The sequence below is a fragment of the Aulonocara stuartgranti genome, assembly GCF_965226115.1.
Source record: "Aulonocara stuartgranti genome assembly, chromosome: 7".
Lineage (NCBI taxonomy): Eukaryota > Metazoa > Chordata > Actinopteri > Cichliformes > Cichlidae > Aulonocara > Aulonocara stuartgranti.
Genome location: NC_138945.1, coordinates 38602359 through 38609486, shown reverse-complemented (window position 1 = coordinate 38609486; position 7128 = coordinate 38602359). Strand labels below are relative to the sequence as shown.

Sequence of the window (7128 nt, the reverse complement as noted above, 5' to 3'; positions counted from 1 at the left end):
GTCCACCCCAAGGATCGGGTCCCCGACACAAACAGAGTAACACAGTGTACGCTGTTAAGTGCCAGGAGGGTTGCCAGGATTTATATATCAAGGAAACCAAACAACCTCTGGCGAAGCGGATGGCACAACACAGAAGAGCTACCTCATCAGACCAGGACTTTGCAGTCTATTCACACCTGCAGGCCAGTGGACACTCTTTCAATGATGAGGATGTACACATCCTGGACAGGGAGGAACGTTGGTTTGAGCGCGGAGTCATTTATGTGAAAAGGGAAAGACCATCTCTGAATCGAGGAGGGGGCCTAAGGGTACATCTTTCGCCATCTTGCAATGCTGTGATTGCAGCCATTCCCCAACTCTCTGTGAATGATACTCATGGCCATTGATCAGTGGTCTTTGATCAATGGCCATGAGAATTTGTATAATTATAATGAAGGAAATGACCTCCCAGCCCATTGTTCCTTCAGTGGTGCTAGTTTCAGTCACTGTGCAATGTCCTGTTTATAGGATTGGGGAAACCTGCAGTCAGCTGAGACTAAAGAAGTCACTTGGATGAGTGACGAAATGATTCTCCCACAAAATGCTACGTCCAGATGAACAGAATCAACTTTTGGAGATTTACTTACCTGGATGATTGAGCGTGCATCAAGACGTTATTGGACATTATTGGTTTTCAAAAATTAATCTTAATGATGTGCTGCACATGAATAGTGGTAATAAAAAGGCCAGAGAGAGCGAGAAAGATGACTGAACAGTTTTGGGTGACTACATTTTAGAAAACAAGATCTTCCCACTTCCAGAGGAAACACAGTCATCATATACGCCTTTACTAAACAGGCAGATATGGACGCTAAACACATATCTGCATAAATATTCATAGTTTTAGTACCCGAAGCTATCTTTCTCCACCTGTAGTGTGAGTTTGAGCAGACTTTGGCTGCACGCAGGTAAATATTCAATGTGGAGAGCAACAAAAAAACAATCTGAAAACCTTGAAACCATTGGTTATTGTATGACAGTGAGAAGACGTATCTACAATGTAAAAGGAAAGGACCATCTGCCTTCACTCCAGGGCCATAGGCAAACAGCATTAGACAGTGAGTGTTTAGATTTCATATAGCAAAGTGTGCTGATAAAGATGTGCATCAAGTGGACTAATAGCTCATTTTGAAATTAAGGTACTACCAATATTACATAAATCTGACATACATCAATCTACACAAACAAGATGTCTTTGTGAGATTTTTCGTAGGGGTCAAGAACAACATAAAGTACTGCAGCAGTCTGTATGGTATTTGACAAAGAATAATAACAAGCATAGAAAAAATGTATAGGAACAAGTTATCAACCCCCACAGTCACAGAATGCAATCATAATATTCTGTGCTAAGGATAACTTGTACAGATGACAAATGTGGTATATATACATAATACCATGGCACCTTCCGTCTCGTCATGAGAACAAAATATCAACAAAACAGAGGTCAAAATCCAACATAAATGGCCTGTATTTATATAGCGCTTTACTTAGTCCCTAAGTAAATTTTCCAACCCAGTTTAGGGCAAAAAGTGTAATAGACATGCTGTTTCGCTGTGTCTGTTTCACACTAGACCTCTCCAAAACTTGAAATGTACACACATGAAGAAGTTGCAGTTTCAGAGAAGGAGGTTGGGGTGGCTAGACGGAATCACAAAACCACAAAAAAATTAGTCAGTATCTCTTTTAACTAGGTTTAATTATCATGAAAGTTAAAATAAAAGCCAATTTTAATCCAAATATTTGCACAAAAATGCCAGATACAGACAGTGACAGATACACTTCCTTTCGCTGATGGGAGGAAGACATCACAGTGGAGGCATTGCTGTTACAAGATGATGCTATTAAAAGGATTATTAAAGGCTCAAACGGCCGACTGAGGTTTTGTCTTTCAGAGGTATTTCTTTTTCAATGATTTATAATAGTTTTAAAGTCAGGAATCAGGGGTGTGTTCAGATGGCGATGAAGAGGTAGGATATGTAAATCTGATTCATTTCAGCATCCTGCTCTGACCGCTGGATCGGTTAGAAGCCCCGCTCACTCCATCTGCAGGAAAGTCAGCATCCATCCACTCAAGCGTCTCCTTTAATTCAATCTTTCTGCCTCGTTAACTATTTATGAGACTCACCTGAGGCGCTGCTGGGCCCCGCCCATTGCTCGTGTCACATCGTGGTGACAGCAGCTATCATGCGAGGGCATCTTAGGAGGGAGAAACGATATAACATGGTGGATGTCAGCGAGGATCTGATGGAGAGAGGAGATCCGAGTCTGCTTCATCTCCTCCGTCAAAACTGATCACCAGTGTCATCACCTGAGCCCACCGCAGGGATGAAGAACATCCATCCTCATCATGACGTCTTCATCAGAAAGCGCAGTGATAAAATGAACACGTCTGTGACACCAGTTCTAACACCCACAGACGAGATTTGTAGGTTTACTTACCCACACACACACCAGTGTTACCCAGACTTTTATGAAATAATAAAACATTCACCACAGAAAAGTTAGGTTAGTCTTCAGAAAAGATGCTTTGGAAGTTTTCTAACTGAATGATTTAACCTAGAAGTAGGTTAACGGCTCTTAGGGCTTGTGGCTGCCCTAAGAGCCGTTTGATTTCTCCAGATACTAAGGAAAGGTGCACCAATGCTTCCTTTATTGCCTCCTTTAACAGATGATATGGGGAAACATTATAACCTAATTCCAGCTCATTGTGAAGTCCTTTCCTTGCGTGACAGGTTCAGAAAAGTTCTTTATAAATAAAGTTAATAACATGTTTTCATGACATGTCCTCATTTTGGTGGTTTCTGTATTTCCAGCTTTTTGGGATTGTCATTAAGTAATCAGAGATGCTGAAAGCTTCAATAAAGGAAGACTTGAAGTGCATACAGGTGAGAGACAATGTTATTCTTTCACGAGTGGAATTGGTGGGCTTAAGTCCAACCTTGATAATTAAGTGGTATTTTTCATTGGGTTATCTATATTTATACAGCATGCATAAGACAATAATATGGCCTGGCCTGTATTTGTATAGCGCTTTACTCAGTCCCTAAGGACCCCAAAGCGCTTTACACTACATTCAGTCATTCACACACACATTCACACACACATTCACACACTGGTGATGGCAAGCTACATTGTAGCCACAGCTGCCCTGGGGCGCACTGACAGAGTATATATATACTTGGATGGAATAAAGCTGTGAGTTACAGTTGTTGTTTGACATGCTGGACATCCTAACCATTTTCCTCTCATCTGGGGTTGATGGTTTGGGTCCTCCATGGCAAAGTAGCGACACATCTGAACTTGTACTTATGTACAGTTCTTTAATCTCGGATCTTGGACTTTGTAGTTATTTGTAAATAGTTCCAAGAGACCTTCCCAGTTTATGTAAATCTACAATTCCCCTCCTTAGATCTTCACTGAGTTCTTTGAACTTTCCCATTGTTCTGAGTATTGGTCAATCCAGTGGGCGCTGTCAAACAAATCCTTCTTATGGAGGCCAAGAGAAACTACTGGCTGTAGACAATCATGATTACGAACAAGAAGTTCACAGACCTTGGCCTTGTTAAGTTTAAAGACATTGGAGAATCTTCAGCACCACTTGGTAAAAGGTTTAAGGATATATATTTGAGAACATATGTGTACTTTTCATCCAGTGTGGATTAGAAAAACCTAAACTCAAACTTGTGCAACCAGTTTTTGTTTTGTAAAGTGATAGTAAAGATGTATGCTGTACAATCATTCCACCCTGGAAGAAGAGCAGACCCACAAAATCATTAAAAGCCAGAAAACACCCTAACATTCATGCCCAAGATAAGTGTTTGTAAACTTCTAACCGCAGCTGTATGTTGAGCTTCTCTATGTGAGTCCACAGCTGGGCAGATGTGCAGATAAAAACCATCTGATTGGTTTGTTTCTCCTCTCTCCCTCCCTGTTGCTCTTTCCCTTCACTTTCTGTTGATGTTGTTGGCTGACTTAAAGGGTTGCTGCCTGTTACATAACCACACACACACACACACACACACACACACACACACACACACACACACACACTGTGAAGTTTTCAGCTGTTTCTTTGTTTGGTGTTTGGGTTTGATGTTGCTATGGTGACACTGACTGGAAACAAAAACAGGCAGAAAATTAAAGGCAAAGCATGACAGGAGACGGTGAAACACATCTGTAAACATTCATAAACAGGACTTTCTTTCTTCACACAATGAATGTTTATGTTCCTGTGACTGATGCATGCTGGGAAAGCATTTCTCTTTTTTAGTACAGGTAATAATGAGTACATGGAAATCTTCATTCAACAAAATGAATGAATTAATGAAGTGAATATTAAGCAGATGATTGGATGATTTTGTGACTGAAAACAAACTGCTGGTGGCTGCTGCAGCTGATGTGTTATGTAACCCATGTTTGTTTGTTTGTTTGTTTACTTGAGAAAAGAACATTGTTTTTCCTTTGAAAGCAAACATCAGATCTGACGTGTGAAAACCTGCAAAGATCTGAAAGAATCATTTGTAGAAGCAGCGTTATCCTGAACCTGATGGAGAGATAAAGGAGGGATGATGGAGGTGTGCAGGGATGGATGGAAGAAAGTATTATTGGCTCTGTAGTTGCTTGAGGGTGACTCAGATGCTCCGCCCACAGACACGCTGAGTCACCACGAACCGCCAAGTACTCCGTGAGTCTGTGTGTGTGAATGTACCTGATTTAAATGTCAGTAAAGTGAGAAGCTGACTCTTTCTCACTGTTTTTCCTCCTCCTTCTTTTCCTTCTTCTGATTGGTAGATGTGACTCTGAGTGGAACACACACTTTAATGTTCTCAAACATAATGAGCAGCAAACTCTCTTACCTCCATGCTGGAGTGATGGTTTCCAGTATCTTTTAAGGCTGCGTTTCCACATATCCTGCTGGTTATTTGCTTTAAATCATTGGGATAAAGACATATTTACTGTTCTGTCTTGTCTCTAGCAGCAGGAAATTTGTGCTGAAATCTTTGGCCAATTGATCAGTTTGTTAATAGTAAAGAAAATTAATCAGTGGCAGACATAATTAGCATCTGATTTACCTAGCATTTTGGAGCAGAGCAACAAGTAAAAACATCCATCCAGAGTGACCTGAAGAATGAAGTGAAGTGAAGGATTATTAACCACATGAAAAACAAGCACTGTATCTTACCATGGGAATGCACTGCATGAATCTCTTTGGTGTTCAGCTTTAAATCACAACAGAAGCAGAACTGAAGCATTTAACCTGTGCAGGGTCTTTTATTTTGAAAATTACCAAACTCTTTGCCATTCCTGTGTTTGACTTCTTGCTGTTCCATCAAAAGTTCCAGGTGCTGTGAGCGGAACTGATATGTACTTACTTTGTTGCACTATTCAATGCAACATATCTATTTAAACATCATGTACTTAAGTGGTGCATGAGTATGGGCACTGTTGGCAACATGAGTCTCATTAACAGTGCTACAGGTACTGCACTTCCATGTAGAAAATGGTGCCTAACAGATACTATGTAATTACTAGGTACTTCATATATATATATATATATATATATATATATATATATATATATATATATATATATATATATTAGGGGTGCAACGATACAAAAAATTCACGGTTCGGTTCGATACTTTGGTGTCACGGTCCGATATTTTTTCGATACAAAAAAAAGTTCATGCCTTTTTAATTTGTCATTTATTAAAATTATAAATATATATTTTAACTCAAAAGTACAGTTTTTAAATTTAATGTTGCTAAAACAACAAAATAATAAAAAATAAATAAATCTATCTGATTGAGAAATCACTCATCTTTGGAAAAGAGTGTTTATTACAGAGAAATGGTTCTTTCCAAAATAAAAGCTATACTATATGCTTCTTCTGGGCTATATTCTCAGCAGCATATTAAACATATCAGGCCCCCATAAGGAGAATCATGTGCTAACGGCTGTCTAAATGACTCGGGTAAAGTTTGTAGCATGTGTGCTTGTTGTTTTTGTCTGCTTCCACTTGTCTTTGCACTAGGATCATGGCTAGTGCTGTCAGCGTTAATCTTGTTAAAATGACATTAACGCCATAACGCGGCAAATCTCCGTTAACAAGTTACCGCGGATTGCCCCGTGCGTGGGGCTGGACGGCGTCAACACGTTAACGAGCTAACTGTGCTAACGCACTCGTTCCTACCAATTGAGCATTGCGTGGCACATCCGACATACTGTTTTACTTTTGTCCATAACACGCTTACCTTCAGGGTCATACTTCACATGAAGACCAAGATAGTTCCAAACGCCAGATCTGAATGAGGGTGGGGGAGGTTCAATTTCGGGTAGCGTTGAGGCAGTTGCCATGTTGCAACGAGCTTAGCTTCTGTCTTGCTAGCTTGCGCTGCGCTCAGTGGATCTGCACTCGACAGTGCAGCCTAGGCGGAGTAGCGAACGCAGATCCACTGAACGCTCAACACAGACAGCATTGCCAAAAGAAAAGTTGATAAAATAAATTAAAAATTTTGTATCGTTTGATACATATGCGTACCGAACCGAAAGCACTGTATCGAACGGTTCAATATCGAGTATTGTTGCACCCCTAATATATATATATATATATATATATATATATATATATAAATTGTAAAAAATTGTAATTACCAGCTGACATAGTGTCAGAATTTCTTTGTGCATTATGTAAATATTTGTCATGATCTTTCTAAGTAATACTATTTATTCATCATTATTATCATTATTATTAATATTATTATTACTGTCTTTCCAACAAATAAATATAAATATAACCCTTTAAAATGAATCAATAAAAAAGAGAACGTTGCTTGACAGTTCTGAGTGGCAGATACAACATTGTAAATAAAAGAGGTCCAAGAATAGATCCCTGTGGAGCACCACTGGTATTTGAAAGTGGACTTGAACTGAAACATATCTGTATTGTACATTTACATAGTACATATGTTTAATTTGTGATTACTAGGTAATTACTATGTACTTAGTAGGTGCTTTTCTAAGCTTTTATTATGACAGAACAGTAGAAACTAGCTTTATAGTTTCAATAGCCTTATAGTCAGTGTTGG

The 7128-nt window shown here is 39.3% G+C and overlaps 1 long non-coding RNA gene across 1 annotated transcript; it reads right to left on the bottom strand.

The window, feature by feature from the left end:
- Window positions 1-3769: 3769 nt before the first annotated feature.
- On the bottom strand, window positions 3770-6465 carry LOC309711392. The gene is made up of 4 exons (XR_014277963.1): window positions 6295-6465; window positions 5112-5160; window positions 4896-4964; window positions 3770-4026 (listed from the first exon to the last, which is right to left on the bottom strand). It is a non-coding gene; the product is annotated as an uncharacterized lncRNA (long non-coding RNA).
- Window positions 6466-7128: the final 663 nt, after the last annotated feature.